The 22,670-nt window shown below is 46.6% G+C and overlaps 1 protein-coding gene across 6 annotated transcripts in view; it reads left to right on the top strand.

Annotated features, from left to right (window-relative positions):
• The window catches only part of Ldlrad4 (low density lipoprotein receptor class A domain containing 4), a 367,454-nt gene that overhangs the window by 22,120 nt on the left and 322,664 nt on the right, over positions 1-22,670 (top strand). The window lies entirely within an intron of this gene.

Below are 22,670 nucleotides of genomic sequence, written 5' to 3' on the forward strand. Positions count from 1 at the left end.
CTTTCTAGGATAGCTTACTGAATTTTTAGAATTAAGTTCTTTAAGCATTTCATATATATATATATATATATATATATATATATTATCATATTCTTTACACTCCTCCAATTCCTCCCAGATACTTCCCCTCTCCGCCCAATTTCATGTTCTTTCTCTCTGTTAAAAAAAAAGACAAACCCATACTAAAACCACCCCCCACCCCCGCTCCAAAAAATCCCACAAAAAGTATGGCGTCTGATTTGTGTTGGTCAGCTGCTCCCCAGCATGGGGCCTGCCCTGGAGTGTGGTTGATATATATACTCAGTGTCCCTCCATTGAAGAAAATGGATTTCCCCTCTCCCAGCAGCTGTCAGTTGTGAAGAGTTTCCTGTTAGGGGGCGGGCCTTTGTGCCCACTTCCTCTCCTCCATGCTGTCATTTTATCTGGTTTGAGCTTGCACAGGTCTTGTGCACGGTGTTACAACCGCTACGAGTTCATAGGTGCATCTGCCCAGGTGTGTCTGGAAAGAACTGTTTCCTTAAAGCTGTCCACCACCTCTAGCGCCTACAATCTCCACCTCCTCTCCTTACATCCTGGAGCCCTAAGGAGAGAGGTGTGATGCAGACATACCATTCAGGGCTGAGTACTTCAGTCTCTCACTCTCTGCATGTTGCCCCCATTGCTTCCTAATTGTGACTCTGCCTGCCTTTCCCATAGGCCACGAGTACTGAGCAATCAGTACTGTCAACGTTCCTATTGCTAGTGCCTGACTCGGTACCTGCTACGTGGTGGGTAATTGCGGAGTGTGTGGATAAGCGAGCTCACGGCAGAAGCTTTGTGGGGCTAATGACATGTTGTGTTCTAGTCTCATGTTTGTCTAGGAAAGGATTGACTGTGTTTCATGCTGTTTGTGTCTGTGGATACCTCAAAGGATGCTAGTTTATGAAAACCTGAAGATGCGCCAGCTCAGCCTTGGTCCTAATGCTTGCTCTGTGTTTCCATGTCATCCTTTGTGCCTATTCAGAAATTCAGGGTTCCTCCAGGATGACCTCCTGTACTCCGTTAGCAATTCTGAAGTTCATCATTACTTAAAAAAACAAAACAAAACAAAAAACAAAACCGTTCATTTGCTACTCGGAGACTTGTGATGGGGCTGAGATCCTGCCTGGAGGTAGATAGCAAAACCTGGTCTACACTGACCTGAGTGTATTAGAACCCCGGGCATATCTTTGGGATGGACAGGAGCAGGGGGCAGTAGGTAAAGGCTTTGGTGCTGAAAGCTGCTGTTTGTGGTCATGATGAGCAGCTTTATAGCTTCCTCCTCCTGGCAGAGTACTGGTGACCTAGCAGGGGTGACCGGCCTAACCTCAGGATGTCTGTCAGTAGTGAAGCCCTGTTCCCCCGGCACATGCTCCTGTCATCCCTCATGACTGAACATTCTGGATGTACTTTCACAAGGACCTTTGGGAAGAACATTCGGTATCCCCAAGCCTGAGTTAGACGACTGCTGTACTGTCAGATGCTAGTTAACGTCTCTTCCTGTATTGGAAATAAATGCTAACTCATATACTTTGGGGTCAGGACAGAGTGGGTTTCCTTATCACCAAGTGCAGTCTGTCTGTTTCTTTATACAAATTCACTTCCTTCCAGAAGTGATTTGATGAAAACTACCAGAGTCCATATATGTATCAGGGACTTAATAAAATATTCAGGGCAAACAGAGAAAGTGAGCTTAACAGGTGTTTTGGTTTGAATGAGAAATGTTCCTCACAGGCTCATGTATTTGAACAGTTGGTCCCTAGTTGGTGGTGCAGTTTTGGAAGATTGTAGAGCCTTTGGGGGCGGGACCTGTTGGAGGAACTGCATCACGAGGGGTGGGCTTGGACATTTTATGGCCGGGTCACACTTCCTGTTTTCTCTTTCTGCTTCGTGTGTGTGTGTGTGTGTGTGTGTGTGTGTGTGTGTGTGTGTGTGTGTGTGTGTGAAGTGTGATCTCCCTGCTTCCTGTGTGTGTGTGTCTCATATTCCTGCTGCCAGGCCTTCCCCTGCCATGATAGACTGTATGCTCCTCTGAATCCTTTTGCTCTTGTCAGTGGCTTTTTTGTCCGGGTGTTCTGTCCCAGCCACAGGAAAGTAACTGTGACAACAGGGCTTGGTTACATGAAGGAAGTTCTTTGGAGGCATTGACTTCCTAGAACCATTTATTTTCATGTGTCCAGGGAAGTCCACCAAAGCAATTTTGTTTAGACAGCTAGCGTTTCAAGTTCTCCCTCATAGGAAACTTCAGGCCATGGCAACGCCAGCCACCCTACCGTTTGCTTTGCTGGCTTTCCTTCTCCTGTTGGTAAAGGGACTTGGTTTTGGGAGCTTGAAAAGAGACTTTTATTTCTTAGGGGTGTTTTGATTTTAGGCCTGGAACTGCATTCAGGTGATTAGTGGCATCTAATTAAGATAGGGCAGATGGGAGCTTTATAGACTTTATCCTGGTAGAGAAAAACTACCTGTAAATACTTACTAATGGTTTTTTATTACAGAAGTGGACTTTTTAGACTACTGTGGAGATTGATCAAATTCTACTCTGTAACATGGTGTGGAGTCTGCGTAGTATATAGGAAAAGAAATAGGAGACTCTGAAAGTATTTTTTTACTTACACTCTACTAAAAGTCATTTCCACCAGTTATTACAATTGTCTCCAGCAGCTTAGGCCTCCCACTCAGCTCTGACCCTATGGCTCCAGCCCAGTTTCTTTCGTCTGTTAAGCAATTAGCATCAAGGTCGGATCTAAATAATCTCCCTGTCTTGCTGATCGGGAGCTTTTTATATGGACCCTCTCTTGGCCAGTGTTTTTGGATCTAGGATCTTGTGCCTTTGTTGCCTTTCTTAGTTCTGCACCCCTGTTTGGGCCGTCTTTCCTACTGAAAACACTGAGAAGGTTTGTGACTGTCCCCCTCCCCCACACCTCTTTGATGTTGTTCGAATCTAAGATGGTCTTATAATAAAAAAAATCCCCGGTACCAGATATTGGGGTGAAAATCGAAAGGTCAGAGAAGCAGAGCAAGCCACAGCCAACCTCACTAACTCCACAAATCCTCTGACTGAAAGCCTCTGAGTCCTCACTCGAAAGGGTCTCAGTTGAACTGCTTTAGTTCCTGTCTCCTCACGCCTTATATACCTTTCTCCTCCCTGTCATCACTTCCTGGGATTAAAGGCGAGTGTGCTTCCCAGTACTGGGATTAAAGGTGTGTGCCACCACTGCCTGGCTCTGTTTCCAGTGTGGCCTTGAACTCACAGAGATCCAGATGAATCTCTGCCTCCCGAGTGATAGGATTAAGGGTCTGTGCCACCACTGTCTGGCCTCTGTGTCTAATCTAGTGGCTGGCTCTGTCCTCTGATCCTCTGGCAAGTTTATTAGGGTACACAATATATCACCACATTTCCCCCCTTTTTTTTTGTCTAACATAATAAAAGACTATCTTGATTTCCCAATCAGATCATGTATTCGTGGAGAGCACTTGTGCCATTGGGGTATCAGGGTAGGGCCCCAAGAAAAAAGAGGTGAGGAATTAAGCTTTCTCTCCCTCTCCCACTCTCCCGCTCTTAACCTTGGGCACATAAATAACTTCAGTGGGGTGGACATAATAACAGGTCCCAAACTGTGGCAAGGAATAATGAGACAAAATATGGGGACAGTGCTCAAAGATTTACATCAACGTGTGTCCCCAGTCACCCTTCCCTCCTGTCTCTCTGTCTGTCAGTCATTTATCTTCCAACCTATCACTTCATTTCCAAACTTAAGCTGATGTTAAGATAAAGGCCTTTTTTCCCCCCCTCTTACCTGCCTAAGGCTTTCTTTGGGTTTTGTAATTGCTAATTGACCTTTGAAATCTTTGAGCATATTTATCGATCCACATGGATGGATGTGGTGGTTAATATTATACTCATTTACACTTACATCCGCAAATGTGGTCACCAGAGGCTGAGATGTCTCCTCCTCCCTTCCCTATCACTCACAGACAGACAGACAGACAGACAGACAGACAGACAGACACACACACACACACACACACACACACACACTCCTATACCTCTAGCAGGTCTTCTGAATGTTTCTATGTGGAGTTTGAGCTTTTGGCAGAGCTTACGTACTGAAAGACCACATGACTGAACACATGGTTGGGATTTCTGTCTTCAAGGACAGACAGAATTCCTCATTTGAAAGTACAGTTTCATAAATATTGAGAAAACCTGCATCACACACCTCCTTAGTAGCTTGGTTAGGCCTTCCGGGGGAAGCAGACAGAGCACACATGAACATGTGAATTGCCTGTCTGCGGTCCCTGTGACTTGGCTGGGGCATGCCTTCTCATACCCACGAGATTCCTAGAAGGCAGAGGGACTGATTTTGGTATTGACTCTCCTTTTGGAGAAGTGGAGGATTCACCTAAGTGGGAGCTGTGAGTCAATGCATGAGGGCAAACAGAAGCATCCTTGGAGTGACTAGTGTGTGTAATATAGAGTGAGTGGGGTAGTGGGGGCTCTGAGTCTAGAAGGAGCCCACCTAGGGGCTGCCCGGCTCATGAGGTGTCCACAAGACTTCCTCCAACTCCTACCATTCCTGAGAATCTATCCATTACAGAAACAATGGGGGATGAGACAGACAGGCAGGGGAGACTTTTCATACATTGGGTGTAAGTTATGTCAATTGTGGGGGCCACCAGCAGGTTTTGCTGAGTTTATTACAGCAGAAACCCCTACTCTAACTAATTAATTATGGTGATATTTTATTTGTGTTGAAATGTGATTTTATTTGTATGTTAATAAATAAAGTTGCCTGGAGATCAGAGGTCATAGCCATTAAGCAGAAGTCTGGCAGTGGTAGCACATGCCCTTAATCCGATCACATGATCATTATGTCAATTTTGGGGGCCACCAGCAGGTTTTGCTGAGTTTATTACAGCAGAAAACCCTACTCTAACTAATTAATATTCACATGGACTTTGCCAGATGCTTTCTCCAATGTCTATTATTGCCATCCTCACTTTTCAAATGTGAATCTGAGACTCAGTGAGATTAAATCATGTGCCCAAGTTAACCTAGCTTCAGTGAATCGGGGCTTCCTTCCAGCTTGTGTGTGTGTGTGTGTGTGTGTGTGTGTGTGTGTGTGTGTGTGTGTGTGTATTTACATGTGTGTGTGTGTGTGTATTTACATGTGTGTGTGTGAGCATGTGTGTAGCTGAAACTTTTCCTGTGTCCCACCCGGTCTTGCAGCTGCTCAGACCCAAGTAAACACACAGAGGCTTATATTAATTAAAACTGCTCGTCCATTAGCTCAGGCTGACCACTGACTAGCTCTTGCACTTAAACTCAGCCCATTTCTGTTAATCTATATGTTGCCACGTGTTCCGTGGCTTTACCTATGTGCCATTACATGCTGCTCCCTTGATGGTGGACTGGCGTCTCCTGACTCAGCCTTTCTCTTCCCAGAATTCTCCTTGTCTGCTTAGCCCGCCTATACTTCCTGCCTGGCTAATGGCCAATCAGCGTTTTATTAAACCAGTGTACAAAAGCATTATCCCACAGCATGTGCGTGCTTGCCTGTGTAGGTGAATGTGTAGGCCAGAGGTTGCCCTCCAGTGCTGAGGTTACAGACCTGTTCCACCACATCTGGATTTTGAAGGAACGATGGTGTCAGGGATCTGAACTCAGGTCTTCTGCATGCAGAGCAGGTACTGTACCCACTAAGCCATCTCTCCCCAGCTCCCAGTCCACATCTCTGACCTTCTCTGTCTGCGTTGCTATGGCCAAGAGGTCTCTAGGGAATCTGGACAGCAGTTTTCAATGGAGGAACAACGGATAGTGTAGGTCATTTCTACTTCAAGTGGAGTGAAGTGAAAATTTTAAGGTCACCTTGCATAGGATTGTGGGAAACCAGTGTATTAAATGCTCAGCCTGTGTCTCATGGAATGGGAATCAGGGCTCAAAGCAGCTCTTACTCCTCTTTTCTGTTGAGTTGATTTCTCTCAGGAATTACAAGGCAGGCACTGATAGATGTATGAGTGGATGCTCAAGATCAAATTAAAAATGCATCATTAAAAATGGACTCACTGTGTGAATAGAGATGGCATGAAGGTTGGGTCCCTGTGTTCTTAGAGGCTAATTAAAATGCATGAACAATAATAAATTCAGAGAACCCATATCATCAGAGATCTCTGCTAAGCATTTATTGGAGAGCTGATGGCAGCCCACAGCTGCAGCTTTTGGCCATGCTGAGACCACTCGGCTCTGGGATCCGTGGTGTCTAGGGATACACATACCAATACATTTTAGCATTTTTGCTTTGGGGACTCAACATGGTACTGGATGCTGCTTCTGGAGGCTGTGGTCAGGTTTTTGTAAAGAGCTTGCTTGGAGCTGATGCAAGGGACTGTCGCTCAGGGTGCTCACCTTTATCAGTGAGATGCTGAATGTGTTTTCCTCAGGCAGTCAACTGCCACACACAGGACAGACACCACGGCCCCACTGGGGTCCTGGCTAGCTGTGTATGGGCTACAGCAGGCAGAAGAGCGAAGGACACATGATCTGTGGCAGAGAATTCCCTGGCTTTGTCAATGACTTGGAGACTGGCCTCTAGGGGGTGTTTGTAGAGCAGGTCTTGTCCCAGTCTGTCTTAGCCCTTTGTGACACTGAGGTGGTTGGGGGGGAAACCCCCGATGATCAGACCACCTTTCTTATTAACCATATATAGACCTGGGAAGACTTGCACCTGACCTCATAAGTAAATATAGATGCTTCTTTTACTGTGGTGGAGCATGGCTCTTTAGCATCCTTGCACATGGTTATCCATTAGTATTCCTGTCACCAACCATCATCATGGAGAAATGGGCTGTGCATGGCTAGCTGGGGAAAAGGAAAAGTACAGTTCATCCTTCAGCATCACCGTGAAGCTCACAGATTGTAAGTTGAACCATTGTAAGTCTGGGCTTCTCTGCCTTCTTAGAAACATGCCAACATAAGGCATAGTTTTATTTTTTTTTCATTTTTTAAATTTTTAATAAGGCTAGGCTAATTTTGTTGCTGGTAGTCTATAACTTTATACTTATACTTTTTTGGGGGAAATTTTCTAAAATAAAGTGAATATTCATTGCACACAGATATAGTGATGGTGTGCTGAGAAGAAAAATGATTTTGGATAAACTTTAGGCCTCCGTTTCAAACCATTTTACATTTCAAACCATTTTACATTCCAGTCCTTGGCTTATTTGTTTCGTAGATAGCAAAATGAGAGGATTTATTAAGAAAGGCTACACCTCTAAGGGAGGGAGCTGGCTGGAGCAAAGAGTTAGTAGCTTGAATGGCCATGCTGTAGAAAGGATTGGGGCTTTTGTGGCACATAGTGAGGACATTTGGCTCATGTGCACAGTGTGAACTTCCTTGTGCATTCTCTGTTTCATGTAGTTCTGTACACAACTCTATGCATTGTTTGTCTGTTAGCATCTTACATTTCCACCCAGCCACAGATTACCTTCAGACACTCTGGAATGCCTTTGTACCTGTAAGGTGGCTGACTTTAGTTGGCCTTATGGGGGATTGAGGGGAAGTGAGGAAGGGGCATCCAGCCTTGCTTCTGGCCAGCTGTTTTTCTTCATATGCCAATATTACTGCCTTTGTGAAAGGCTCTTTGGACCTTTCTCTCTGCCCTACTTCAGACCCTCAGCTGTCCACCCCCTCCTAGCTGTGGTTTCAGAAGTATTTGGGGGGAGCAGAAGGATGATAATTCATCTTCTGTACCTGTTCCCATGTGACTGAGGGACATAGTTACTGTCTAGGAGGAACTGTGAAACTCTCTCCCCATTTCTGTCTGTTGGTTGGAGAGAAGAACCTGGATGCCTTGGCGTTGGAAGTGGCTGAATCCTTCCTTCACAGGGTTAGTCTGGGCTGTTGAATCCTAGAAGTTGAAACAAGCTTTCTCTTCGAGCATTAGGCAGGTCCCTCTTGTGTTCCTGTTAGTATGATTAAGGTCATCAGTTCTTGTTTAGGTGGGGTCTCACCATGTAACTCTGGCTGGCTTGGAACTTACTGTGTGATCTGCCCGCCTCTGCCTCCTGGGGGCTGCCAGGGATAAAGGTGTGTGCCACCAGGACTGGACAATCATTTTAGTTTTTTAGTTTAGGAGTAAGATTGTTTAGGCAGGAGAAAAAACCATACTGGTAACTCTATACTGAAAATGTGACATTTTATTTAGATCAGTCTGAGCAGGTGTGATGGAAGACCCTGTTGAAAATTAAGTTAGGGAAGAAAGGGCTCATTTCGGCTTATAGGTACTGAGGGGATCCAGTCCGTCATGGCAGGGAAGAAACGGCAGCAGGGGCATGAGGCAGGCTTGGCAGTCAGGGAGCCGAGAGATCACATTTTATCAGCATACAGGAAGCAGCTCTTCCTGTGTGGACAGGACATGAGTCAGGCTATAAAACCCCCAAAAACTTGTCCTCAGTGGTGTGCTTCCTCAAGCAGTGCCCTAAAGGTTCTAGAACCTCCTCCAGAAATATCATCAACCAGAGACCAAGTGTTCAAATACCCGAGCCTGAGGGGGACATTTGCTCATTTAAACCACAACAGCTGTTAAAACAGAGTCATACTGAAGAGAGTACACAAGCCATCGTGTATTGGTCCAAGACAACAACCCAATGCCAAGGAGGAAAACTGTACAGAACGGAGGTTCTTGGAACATTTTAGAGACGGTCGATGTGGGGAAAATGGGGTCAAGAGGACGTATTAGTTACTTTTCTATTGTTTACTTTTCTATGGATAATTATGCCATGATCAAAAGCAACTGACATATGAAAACGTTCACTTTGGTTTACAGTTTCAGAGAGGTGAGAGTCCATCATGGTAGGGAGGCCTGGCAGCCGGTGGCTGGACTCGGAAGCTTCGCGATCGATCACACCTCCAATCACTTGCAGCAAGCGACGGAGAGTCCATAGTGGTGGGGGTGGAGTGGCAGCCGGTGCTGGAGCAGGAGGCTGACTGACCATGTTTTGTCACGTGGGAAGTAGAGGGATTGAATTGGAAGTGGGCTGTGGCTATAAACTCTCAAAGCTTGCTCCCTAGTACTTCCTCCAGCAGGGCTCCACCTCCAGAAAGTTCCAAAACTTCTCCAAATAGTGCGACATCTGGGGACCAAGTGTTCAAACCACATGCCCCGGAGAGCGTGGTTGGTGGGCTGTGAGGCACACCAATTAGGACATCCACGGGAGTTTGTCTTTTGAATATGCTCAGTTGGTTTACTCACACAAACATTCCTCACAATACCATGCTATTTATTATAAAGGTTATGGTAACCTCATACACACAGACATTTCACCAAGTGGGGGATGGTCAGTCGGGCAGAAAATGCTGCAGTTGAGCCTGCTCCTGCAGCATCCTCACTGGAGAGGATTTCCCCAGTTTAGGGCTCACAGTTTAGGGCTGGTTCCTTAACATATCAGAGCCACCTTGGGGTTGGTTCATTAATATATCAGAGTCTTAAGCTTGGCTCATATGGCCTTGTGGCTGGCTTCTTAACACGTCTTGCAAGTATTACATTATTCCAATTCACGCAAAATGTTTTCACTTATGTTCCTCATATGAGCCTATGGGAGGAAACATTATTCAAACTTCCGCAGAGGAGATGGAGGCTTTCTTTCTTTAATCTCAAGTATGACTCAGAGTGCTAGAGTCCTGGATAAATCAACAGCCACCAAAGCAACCCCAGGACAAGTGGCTTCCGGGTCTTTTGTCCCATGTACTCAAAGAATGAAATTTACAGAAGACGGGAAGGTGAGTTTAGAAAGGAATTTTATTATAAGAATATAAACTGGGGCTTGAGAGAAGGAAAGAGTAAACTCCAGAATAGGAGCCGGTTCCAGAAAATGGGGGTACCATTGAGCTGCCGGTCTAGGGGAGATAAAGAACGCCGTGCCTTTGAAATTAGAGACTGAGAAAGCAGTCATGATCAGCAATGGAAGTCTGCAAGCAGCTGTGTGTTGGGAAGGGGGCAGAGGTGGCGGGACTTGAGAGAATGAGAAAGCCCAAACTATCAGGGAAAGCATGCTTAAGCCTTTGGCAGGTGTGATGGCTAATCTTGGTTGTCAACTTGACACACCTGGGGAAGAAGGAACTGAAATGAGGAACTGCCGTCATCAGATTGGCCTGTGAGCATGTCTGTGGGGGGGCCTTTGCTTGATTTCTGATTAGGTAGGCAGGCCCAGCCCACTAAGGGCTAAGCAGGTGGGCCTGGGCTGTATAAGAAAGTTGGCTGGGAGCCTCGAAGCCAGGCCAGTGAAGTAGCCTTCCCCATGGCCTCTGCTTCAGTTGCTGCCTCCAGGTCCCTGCCCTGACTTTCCTCAGGGATGCCCTGTAATTCGCAAGCTGGTTTTGGTCGGTGTTTATCACGGCAACAGAGAAGCACACTAGGACATCAGGTGTCTGAAAAAGATAGGAGGAAAAGGAAAAAAATTATGCTTTGAGTTAGAATTCAGAAAAGCAGCCAGGCTTAAACATGGCTGGAAATTATACACTGCACACCCTGATTCTCCTGATAATAATGTTTTCCTTAACCAGGTATATTACAGTAAAGAAATGCACACTTACATAAACTGCTGGTGAAGAACACAGACGTGATTTGGATCTCATCAGTTTTTCTGTGAATATCCCTTTTCTGTTCCTAGAGAAGTCTAGTACACCACGTTGTATTTAGTCACTGTGTTGGTTCATTTTACATCAGCCTGACACAGGCTGGAGTCAAGTTTGGGAAGAGGAACTCTCACTTGAGAATATAGCTTCGTCTATTGGCCTATAGGCAAGTCTGTTGGGCATTTTCTTGATTAGTGATTGTGTCCAGCCCACTGTGGGTGGCGCCAACCCTACGTTGGTGGTTCTGCGTGCTTTAAGAAAACTGGCTGAACAAACCAGGAGAAGTAGGCAGCAGTCCTCCATGGTCTCTGTTTCAGTTCCTGCCGTCAGGTTCTCCTGTCTAGAGTTCCTGACTTCCCTTCATGATGGACTGTGATCAGGACGTGTAAGTTGAAATAAACCCTTTCCTCTCCAAGTTGCTTTTGGTCGTAGAAATCCTAACTAGGACACCATACTTTTTAACTCTTTAAAGAACTTTATTTCTGACTTTTCTCCGTTGTAAAAATTCAAGCTCTCAAGAGAGAACACCAGAGAGAGCCCAGCTGATGACCTTCTCTCTGAGGTATGATCAACCGCACTTCTGTGTCCTTAATAATTCTCGCTTCTAAGTGAGCCAAAGTGGCTCTGTCGGGTTTATGTGACCCTCAGCAGTCAGCAGCGTGAGGGAGTGGCGAGGGCTTGCAAGGTTGTGCCTGCTCGCAAGCACCATCGTTGTCTCTTGTGGATGATCTGCTTGAGTAGCTGGTGCGCACACGGGACGGTGAGCGATGTCTGGGCTTCCTGCTTCGTTCTGTGTCCGCTGCCACGAGAAATGCTTCAGATGCAAGAGATACATTATCAAGTTTGTTGGAAACAATCACTCGGGAGCCTTTATTTATCCTTTTGAATTGATGGGTAGTATTCAGTTCTCCTTGGAGGTTGGGGACACCTCTCTGGCTCCATGTAGCCCCCTCTGCTTTTGAGATACGTATCGCAAGAGCCATTCGAAAGTGAACTGTCAAAATGGGAATGACTATTTTTATTTTTAAATTTTTTTCAAGACACTGTTTCTTTGTGTAGCTCTGGCTGTCCTGGAACTTGCTTTGTAGACCAAGCTAGCCTTGAATTCACAGAGATCCACCTGCCTCTGCCTCCTGCGTGCTGGGATTAAAAGTGTGCGCCACCACCGCCCTGCTGGAAGACTATCATATGCCTGAATTCTGCTTTTCTTAGGTGTCAGGGTCCTATACTACCTCCTGGATGGTTAAAGTGTTTAGGATTTACCCTCACCCTGCATATTCTGTTTACCTCAGAAACTTTTCCATTTTTATGTTTTGCTGCTGATTGGTTGGTGCTGGTGGGATGATATCCCTTTGATATTATTATGAAATGATTATTGAATAAATAAATGAATGAGTGGACCAGTGGCCTATTAATAGACTTCAGACTTTAATTGTTAAGCCATTTCATACTACACTCTGAGTGGCTTCACCTGCTAACCCCTTGGGATTATTTTCATTTTAAGGAGCTGGTACCTTGAACAGATTTCAAATGGCAGATGTCCTGCAGGATGCCCTTCTTCTTGACCTTCAAAATATGTTAGTAGCTTATATGATGGCTCTATGTTGGTGACAAAATACACACACACACACACACACACACACACACACAAACAGAGAGAGAGAGAGAGAGAGAGAGAGAGAGAGAGAGAGAGAGAGAGAGAGAGAGAGAAAGGTTATTAGTGTGTTTATTTGAAGGGGATTTCGCTTCTCCAGCCAGCATTAGAATGTCTCTTTGCCCAAAATTAAGTTTTTAATGAAAACGTGACATTACTGCCTAAACTCAAATGCACACACACACTCACTCCTCCAACCATTATGTACTGGGCACACTCTGCAGGTGTGCTAATAGGTGTGCTGTAGGAGGTTTCAGGGCGGGGTCTCGGGCCTGTTGGCTGCTCCAGTGACTGACCTCAGACAGCCTGTGCTGCTTCCAGTAGTCATTCTTAGGAGAATTACAAGTAGAAACAATGGGAGAAATGATGGGAAGAGGCTCGTCAGCCATGGAAGGATCGACTCATTGTCAGTGGGTCCCAAGTGAGGTGTCTGCCTTGAGGGGACTGTTGTCGATGTGAATGACCAAGAGACAGACCCTTGAAAAGTCAGAAGCCAGGGAGAGAGATTAAAATGGCATTAGCTTGTGTGAGAATCTGGCCGCCTTGTGTGGGCTGTTTAGAAGCAGGCTCATTTGTCACTGTCCCTCGATGCCCGGAGTTGTTTCTATGCAGGGCTAGCTGTCTGTGAGCTCCCTGCAGAGTGGATGTCCTGTTCCTAGGACGATATCCCTACAGTGGTGCCATGCTGTCCTCCTGTTTATTTTCATCTTGTACTTTGCTAGTTTTCCAAACCACTGGCCATACCACAAGGCTTCATTGAACAGATGGCATGAGACAGACGCATGATCTTGGAAAACTGGGGCCCCAGGGATCAAGGTACAGGCCTGCCTTTTACTCTTGGCACACACCTCCTGTTCCCAATTTGAAGGATTTTCTGCGGTAGGCAGGGGTCTGGGCCCTGTTCTCGGAGGAGCTCTGGGCTGGTGAACTGCCTGAACCCTGGAGCCGACAGAAGGGGTGGAGGTGGAGTTGGGTGTCAGACATCACACTTGCCCACATGCTGCGGGGAGTTAGGATTCCGAGGAAGTGGCACCTGACTGGGGCCCTCTCAGGAGTTTCCGTATGATTGGCACTTCTTGTGGGGGACATATGTATTTGCCACGCTCTGCCATTCTGGACACACACTTGCTTAGGCTACTTAGAGAAGTGTGCTGTACTCAGTTTCTTTTTAGAAATGCAATGTGACTCTAGGAAGAACAATACTTTAAACCCCTTTTTCCTTCCCACACTCTTCCTCAGCCTGCGGGTTGCTAAGATCTGCATGGCTGATAACGCTGTCTCATGGTTTGTTTGGTACCCCCAGGCAAGGCTCATTTTTGGATCCGTTATGATGCATGGCACTAACAGGAGTCAATTTGTCACGAGAAGGACTTTCTGAAAATGAAAGGTTGGAGTAGAAATAGGAATGTGCTGAAAGGAAATGAAAGTTGAGAATGCAGAGAAATCTTTCCCGTCTTCTCTTAAAGGCACAGTGATCAGGATTTCCTTTTTTTTTTTTTTTTAACGACTTAAACACAAGTTTTCCTGATTGGAATGTCTTTGGCCACAAGGCTGTCCTTGCCTCTTTGTACTTATGAGCTACCAAACATCAAACTAGGGGGGGACTTTTTGACAGCAAAAATCTCCACCAGGAGGGACGGTGTCGACCTCCCTACCGGCCTGTTGCTTGCAGCCCTGGACATAAGCCTGGAAGTCCAGGTGTGTGGCCTTTGCCATGAAGCAGTAGAAGGTTGAAGGACCCAAGGACTCAGAGGTGTGCATGGAGAGTCGCTACTGGAAGCCAGCTATGGGAATCACACTTGTGTGGCCTTAAGGAGGGTGTGAGCACCATCTGTATGTAGTCTATGCTCTGAGAAGTTCGGATTGCTGGCTGCATGTGCTGGCACCCTGCGCTGAACGGGACAGGGTTTCATGGTGAAGGTGAGGAGGCTTCCTAGGTAGAGGAAGCTGCCTGGACACTGAGACAGCAGGGATGTGGTGAGCTGGGGCTGCTGAGGATGACGGAGTGAGCGTCCAGAAGACAGGGTGAGGGTTTTCTCTTCTGAGACCCCACTCACTGTGTCCCCAAAGGCCCATGTGCTTAGAGGAGTTGTTACCCCCACAGGCTAGGGCATAATGGAATTATATTAGGTCACTGGGTGTGGGAGCCCGTTCTCGGGTTCCTCGTGGCTTTACCCAGCAGGTCCGCATAGAGGATGATTAGGACCACGGGCCTGAGTGCAGGTGTCTGAGATGGTCTGCACTTGGCTGTGCTGGGGGAGGAGGTCTTTTGCTCCACCCCTTGGCGTCTCTATAAAAACCCTGGGGCAGAGACAGTCGGGGCCGTTGGAATAGGTTCCAGGCCCTCTCGAGGCTATCCTTTATTTTCTATCTGTTTATCTCCGCGATATTCTCCGCAATAAATCCTTCTATCTAATATTTCCTGCTGCTCGCACTCAAGAAAACTCTGGGGAACTGTGGGGGTGGTTGGGTAAACGCCCCACAACTGGGGACATGGCCTTTAAGGGCACACTGGGACCTATCCCTCCTTCCAGCCCTTCCTGTTTTCCTGCTGCCTTTCCTCCCTTCATGTCTTTGTTTTTTCTTTGTGTGTGTGTATGTGTGTGTATATATATGTGTGTATGTGGGTGTGAATATGTATGTGTGTGTATGTGTATATATATATGTGGGTGTGAATATATGTGTATGTGTGTGTATGTGTGTATATATATGTGTGTGAGTATATGTGTATGTGTGTGTATATATATGTGCATGTGTGTATATGTGTGTGTGTATGAATGCAGGTATATGTGTGCCATGGTGTACCTGTGGAGGTCAGGAGACAACTTTGTGAGTTGGTTTTCTTTTTCCACTTAAATCTTGTGGTGTGTGTGGAATGTGTGTGTGTGTGTGTGTGTGTGTGTGTGTGTGTGTGTGTGTGTGTGTGTGTGTGTGTGAGATAGAGAGAGAGAGAGAGAGAGAGAGAGAGAGAGAGAGAGAGAGAGAGAATATGTGGGTGCCACGGTGCCATGTGGAGGTCAGAGGGCACCCTCAGATCTTGCTCCTCACCGTCTTCATTGTTTGACACAGGGTCTCTTGATCACTGGTTCTTAGGCCAGGTTAGCTGGTACCCAGCTTACAAGGGTTCTCGCGTCTCCACTACCAATCTTGCCGTAGGCACACTGGGATTACAAATGCATGCTACCACATCTGGCTTTGTGTGGTTCTGGGGAGGGGGAAGGGGTCCAGACTAGGTCCTCACGCTTATGCAGCAAGTACTTAACCCTCTGAGTCCTCTCCACAGTTCCACTGTCTTAAGTGGGGGTGACTGTTGCTGTGAAGAAACCCCATGACCAAAGCAACTTGGGGAGGAAAAGGTTTATTTGGCTTTCTCTTCCACAGTACTGTTCATCATTGAAGGAAGTCAAGACAGGAACTCAAACACAGCTTGAAACCTGGAGGCAGGAGCTGATGCAGAGGCCATGGAAGGGTGCTGCTTACTGGCTTGCTCACCATGGCTTGCTCAGCCCGCTTTCTTGTAGAACCAAGGGCCACCATTGCGGCTCCACTCACAATGGGCTGGGCCCTCCCCTATCAATCATACTACACTGTAAGGTTAAAATACTAAGAAAAGAGCCTGCAGCCTTAATCCTATGGAGGCGTTTTCCTAATTGAGGCTCCCTCCTCTCAGATGACTTTAGCTTGTGTGAAGTTGACGTAAAATCAGCCAGCACACCAATCTTACACCTGGTTCTCAGGCAGAGTTTCTCTTGTTTCGGCTGCTGTAATAAACACAAGGCTAATTGGTCCACGAGGCTCTGGCCAGCTTTCCTGTCTCTGTCTCCCATCTCACCATGAAATTGCTGGGATTCCAGATGCCACCACATTTATGTGGGTTCTGAAGGCTGAACTTGGGTGGTTGGGCTTACTCAACAAGATCTCCCTGAGCCGTCTCTCTGATGCCCTTACCCGCTTCTCTTCCTGGCCATTGTAGTGTGTGGGAGCCCACAGAGGTTTCCTAGTGAGAGCTGAGCTGGCTTTACCCAGCAGGGCTGCATTAGGGGATGGATTGACCATGTGGGTGCATGGTATGGTCACCAGGTGATTGGAAGGGGCTGCACTTGGCTGTGCTGGGGGGAGGTCTTTTGCTCCATCCCTTGGCATTCCTTTAAAAGCCCTTTAGAAGAGACAGAGGAGGCTGGTGGATTAGGATCCAGGCCCTCTGGAGGCTATCCTGTGTTTCTGTCTGTCTCTCCCTTCTATATTTCTATCTAAATCTCTTATCCCTCACTCCTCAAGAGTACCCTGGGGGGAAAAGTGGAAGCAGGCCCCCCACGGTAATGTGACCAGGCCTTCACCATCTGCTTCTGCAAGGTGACAGTGCTGCCATTGACTCAGAGTGACAAGGCCAGACACGATGGACTGAAGCCTCCGAGACTAGGGTCCAAACAGGCTTTTCTTTAAGTTGACGGCCTCAGTGTAGCTCTGCTTGGCTATAGCTGGCCTTGCAACCTCAGAGTTTTTACTCCTACAGATAAATTCAGTCTCGTATGCCATTCAGGGCCATTCCAGATTTAAACCTTCTCTGAGCAAAGGTGACCTTAGGAAACAAAGTGCTGATATGCAATAAATATTAGAAAAAAATTGGAGATCAGGGATGTAGCTAAGTGGCATAGCACTTGCTGAGCAAATGTGAAACCCAGGGTTTATCCAACACCATAAGACCAATCGTCAACCAAAGTGAAAAAAGAAAAAAAAAGTTAAAAAATTTACTCCGAGGGGATGGAAACATGGCTCAGCAGTAAAGAGCACTGGCTGCTCTTCCAGAGGGCTTGGGTTTGATTCCCAGCACTCATATGGCAGCTCACAATGACCTGTAAGTCCCATTCCAGAGCATCTGACACTTTCTGACCTTTTCAGGCATTGCATTCATGTGCACACACCCACACACAGGCATACACATAATACATAAAATGTGTCCCCTCCTGTGTGGTCTTTGACATACATGGACTGGAATTTTAAAAAGTTAATCCCAAATAAAATATCAATAGCAGAATATAGCAGAACTTCAAGGTGTGATAAGTTTTGTGATGTAAGGAAGGGCTAGACACATGCATTCCTGTGTCCAGAAGAAGGGCGTGGTCTCAAATTCAGTGTGGGGTAGTTGTTGGGTCAGTCAGTGGTGAGTAGCTGAACCTATGAACAGCTGAGGGAGAGGCAGACGCACATCCTGTATAAGGTGCCAGGCCCTGGGACTGTACAGACAGACGGATGCCCTCTGGAATGCCTCCATGTGTTCACACTGGGAAGGGCCAATGGATGGGTCCTGCTGAGTCTCTCTTAGGTGCTAAGGTTTGTGTTGTAGTGGGGAGGAGAGGAGAGGTAACAAGAACACACCAGAAGAATCAGGTTTGATATGTAGGGGTCCAGAAACCTTCATCAATAAGGTGACATTTGAGAAAGGAGTGAGCCATATGGGTAGACTGAGGAGATTTCGAGGCCATAAAGACCTCAACAAAAGCTTGCCTGGAATGTTCAAGGCTATATGGCTGGAAAGGAGCAAGGTAATTGGAGGTCAGATGTGCACACGTATCTGTGTTTGTGTGTGCATTCTGCAGATCACTCAGGACTTGGGATGAAATGACGAATGTTCTGGGATGGGAGAAGAGCAGTGTAGAGGACAGGGACATGAAGGGGTACCATGTGAGCTGCTGCTGTGTGGGGTCCCTCAGGTTAGGTTGATTAGGTGCAGGGAGTGGAAGGAAGAGCTAGGGACTGTGATATGTGGAAGATGAGGGTGGATCCGAGTTTGTCTTGGTACCTGGAGGGGTAGTATATTATCATAAAGGGAAGGTTGTGGGAGGAGCCTGTAAAAGGACAGGGTAGCATTGGTGACAGTCTTATAGCTTAGTTTTTGGCCTGCCTTTTAGCATGTCACCTTTGCGCTTAGTAACCTAGTAGAAAGTGACTTGTCACTTATTTGGGACATTGGCAATGTTAATGGATGTCTACAAACCAAACTGAATTTCTTGGCAGGAAAGGTTCAGTTTAAAAAAGCTTTGATTTTCCAGAAGGAGTACTGTGTACACACACGTTTTCAATGTCATTGTTTCCTTGAAAATTAGAGCTGTGGTTAAACATGTTGATAAACCCGGTCCACCAGCCACTCTGAATGCAGGAGGAAGTGGGGGGGGGGGCAAATGCAGACGGCTCATCTTTGAGTCCACCCTCTTGATATTTGAGGCATGCCGTTTGGGTGTGGAAATTGCTCTTCTCTTAAATTAGGGCCCCAAACCCGGACAGTGGGATGCTTTTCTGCACTCCCAGATAGTTAGGTTGTTGAGGTTGGAGAGTCACCCGAGCCCAGAAATCTTAGGCCCAACTGGGCAATAGTCTTTTTTAAAAATTAAAATTTCTCGCCCGGCTCTGTTCTCTGAGCTTTATCCTCCTGGGGTCATAGGTCACCCATTTAGGTCCAGGTTGGAAACTGAATCTGGCCCCCCTCCCCCAGTCCTGACCTGCATCAATACCCGATTTTGAACAAAACCCCCAGAGAATCCTTGTGCACTTTCAAGTTTGAGAAGGCCTCCTGAGTTAGGACAGTGGAAAGGTTTCTGAAGCGCACCTGCTCTGGGATCAGCATTTTATTAGGGCAGCTGGGTTTGAATCCGATGGATACTAGCAGGTGTGTAGAGCTTGCAAGAACAGCGCTCGGTGCTCGGGTCAAGTCACAAGTCAACCCCTAACACTGTCTCCAGCAGTACAGTACCCCATCGGTGCTCTCTTCAATAATGCTGTGAAAACCAGCTCCCCCCACCCCCACGCTGGTGTGTATGCTCGCATGGAATAGCGGGCCCTTATCTCTACGAAAAGGGTCAGTTAGTGGGTGTCATGTGAGTGGAGGGAAAGACTTGTCTCCACGCCTGCAAAAATACAAATAAATAAATAAAGTATAAAAATGGGATAGGGTGGTCAGCCTGGGTGCCCGAGCACCATGGGTGGGTGTTGTCACTGGCAGAGATTTTTTGTTCTGCCGAGGGCGCTGTTTGATATATGGTGGTACCCTTATTTGGGAAATAGTGCCCAAAAATCTCAGAACTGTTTGTTGCTTTTCTTTCTAAACATTTCTCTTGTCAGAGTGATGAGAAAATTGCTCGTGTGGGAACTCGAGGAGTGAAAATTTGTTAATGCCTCCTCTGAGAATGGTGTGTATTCAGAGCTGTTTATGAGCCGACACAGATCATTTCCAGCTAAAACGTGTTGCTGTGAAATCAGGCTGTGGTGACGTCTGGGAGGAGACGTGCACAAACTTCCAGGGTGCTATGGATGTCTCAGACCTGTATGCTGTGGGGCTGTCTTTTAAAATCGGTGACATGATCTGCACAGACTGAAAAATACCCTGGTTCTTCTGCAAAGACCCTGTTTTGAAAATTATCTCCCTCTTAAGGATCTCCCGAAATCCCAGTTTTTAAGGCATAGATTTGAGACGTCGCCACACTTCGGATGGTGCAGACAGGAACTCAGGGTCCTACACTTTGTTCTTTTATGTGGTGTCATGCTGGGGGGTGTGGTTAGATTATGGACACAGTGGTTGTTTTTCCATGAAGAGTGGCAGATTTCCCTGCCTAGTGCCCTTGTTAAGACCTGTGTAAGATGGTGATCTGGGTCCAGTGTGCAGCCTGTGGCCTCGGACTGTGGGAACTAAAGCATCACAAAGGGTGTGTGTTTTATGAATCTGAGTGTTTTCTACCAGTGGTTCTCAACTGGGGGTGGGGGAGCATGTCCCCCCAGAGGACACTTGGCAAGGTCTGGAGACAGTTTAAGTTGTTGTAACTGGGTGACAGGTGTTGCATTGGCATCTCGAAAAGAACAGGGATGCTGTTGATGTCCTCTAGTGACAGGATAGCATCACACACGGGTTGCCCAGCCCCAAGTGTCAGTGGTGCCTTGGCAGAGAAACTCTGCTTGAGCAATGTAGCCTGTTTTAATGGATGGATGCTAATACTGGGTAAGCTTTAGAAAATATGCAGTGGCTAGATGTGGCTGAAAAGATGTTGGCTCAAAGATGTCCTGTTGTATACTGTCATGAGTGACATAAATGTGTTAGAGAACTCCGAGAATCCTTTATACTTTTTCAGCAGATAGATGAGGGCATTGATTTGACTTGAACTTAGCAGAAGTTGCTTAAGTTTGGGATGACTGGGGGCACATGAGCCTTTGTAGGAAGTGACAGGATTCTGGAATAGACTCTTTAGATGGCCGCTTCTCTGGCTGGCTGATTTCCCCTGTTTTCATTGTGGTTTATTCTTCTCGTTGATCCTTCTCCTACCTTTTCCTTCCCCTTTTGCGATGCCTTTCTTGGGTCCTCCTTCGCTCTGCTCCTTTCTCATAGACTCTGTGGTCAGTTCATCCTTGACTCTCTGTCCTGCTCCTTTCTCATAGACTCTGTGGTCAGTTCATCCTTGACTGTCTGTCCCGCTCCTTTCTCATAGACTCTGTGGTCAGTTCATCCTTGACTGTCTGTCCCGCTCCTTTCTCATAGACTCTGTGGTCAGTTCATCCTTGACCGTCTGTCCCGCTCCTTTCTCATAGACTCTGTGGTCAGTTCATCCTTGGCTGTCTGTCTACCTTGATTCTCACAGACAGCCTTGGGGGTTCATGATGCTGAAGGGATCCATTCTGAGGACCTTGTGGCTGCCAGGAGTCTTCTCTAATAGTTGAAATGGACTCCCCACTCTCCACTTGGTGGGGCTGCTTCAATACACTTTATAAATGATAATGATTTAAGAATTTAAAGGCAGAGCTTTAGTATGTATACGTAGCTCAGGGTGGCCTTGAGTTTATAATCTTCCTGTCTTCCTCCGTCTCCCGAGTGTTGAGATTACAGACGCCAGACCTAGCCTGTACTCATCATTCTGATAGCCAAAGCTGAACCTATAAGATTTCCGTATTTCCTATAAGAAGGCCCAACTTGCTTTCTCCATTCTTCCTCTGGCACACAGCAGCCTCTTCTATTGTGTGCTCACCAAAGAGTGATAGGAGAGCTTTGTGGAGCTCAGGGCTGATGGGCACTAAGAAGCCATGAGTATGTCAGCAGGTGTGAGTGGCTGCAGCATGTCAGATCTGCTCTAGCAAGTAGCGGAATGCCCTCCCCGGCAGTTCATTTACTGCTGAAAAAAAAAATAGCCTGGCTTCTCGATGTATGACTTGCTAAGATGATAGACTTTCTTTTGCCTTATTCGCCAGGAAAGAATGTGGTTTCTGAGCCAAGGCCATGGATTCCTGGTTCCTGGTGAACAGTTTTGGAGTACTCTGAGATTCCTCATCTATGAAAAGAGTCTTGAGAAAATGCTCAGCAGGGTGTCTGTCTCGATAGAGACAGTTTCAGCAAATGTTCATAAAAACCCTACTTGAGTTTAATTCGTGGGCTAAGAAGCCTTGCTGTTTGGTCTTAATTTTTTCAGCCTCAGACTTTACATCTTTTATCACTTTTGGGTGTGGTGGCCCCAACTTCAGTTGTATTTGTAAGACACGTTTTACAAAGGTCCACCTGCAAATCCGTGGTAAGTTGCAAATGCATCAAAGACACCTAACCAGTTGAACATTGGCTTAGTGGTCCAGCACACTGCAGGACGTCAGCTGTTTCCCAAGCCCAGCCCGGAGCAGATCAAGAGTGGTGGCTGCTGCCAGTGCCCAGTATTGGGAGAGGCCTACATTGTGTATCTCCATTCTGGGAAAAAAAAAAGTCAAAATTTGATGCAATAACTTTTGCAATGTTGCTAAAATACTATGTAGTCTCCAAGTGGAAGAGATCTTTGTGCATAATGAGGTACTGATGAGGTTCATGGAGCTAGGGTTGGACATGTGACTCTTGATAGAAACTATAGTATTTCTATCCCCTGACCAGTTCAGAGAGACTTCAGGATTTCTAAAGATGTCATCTGCTGTGGGATGTTCTGTATGTCAAATGTGTTGCTGATTGGTCAATAAATAAAACACTGATTGGCCATTGGCTAGGCAGGAAGTGTAGGCAGGACAAGGAGGAGAATAAAGCTGGGAAGTGGAAGGCTGAATCAGAGAGACACTGACAGCCGCCACCATGACAAGCAGCAGGTGAAGACACCAGTAAGCCACGAGCCACATGGCAAGGTATAGATTTATAGAAATGGATTAATTTAAGATACAAGAACAGTTAGCAAGAAGCCTGCCACGGCCATACAGTTTGTAAGCAATATAAGTCTCTGTGTTTACTTAGTTGGGTTTGAGCGGCTGTGGGACTGGCAGGTGAGAGAGATTTGTCCTGACTGTGGGCCAGGCAAGAAAACTCTAGCTACAGTCATCCATACTGAAGATTGTCCAAGTGTTAAAACTTAATTCTGGGTATCA

The sequence above is a fragment of the Peromyscus californicus genome, unplaced genomic scaffold (genome assembly GCF_007827085.1).
Source record: "Peromyscus californicus insignis strain IS unplaced genomic scaffold, ASM782708v3 Scaffold_17__1_contigs__length_78620276, whole genome shotgun sequence".
Lineage (NCBI taxonomy): Eukaryota > Metazoa > Chordata > Mammalia > Rodentia > Cricetidae > Peromyscus > Peromyscus californicus.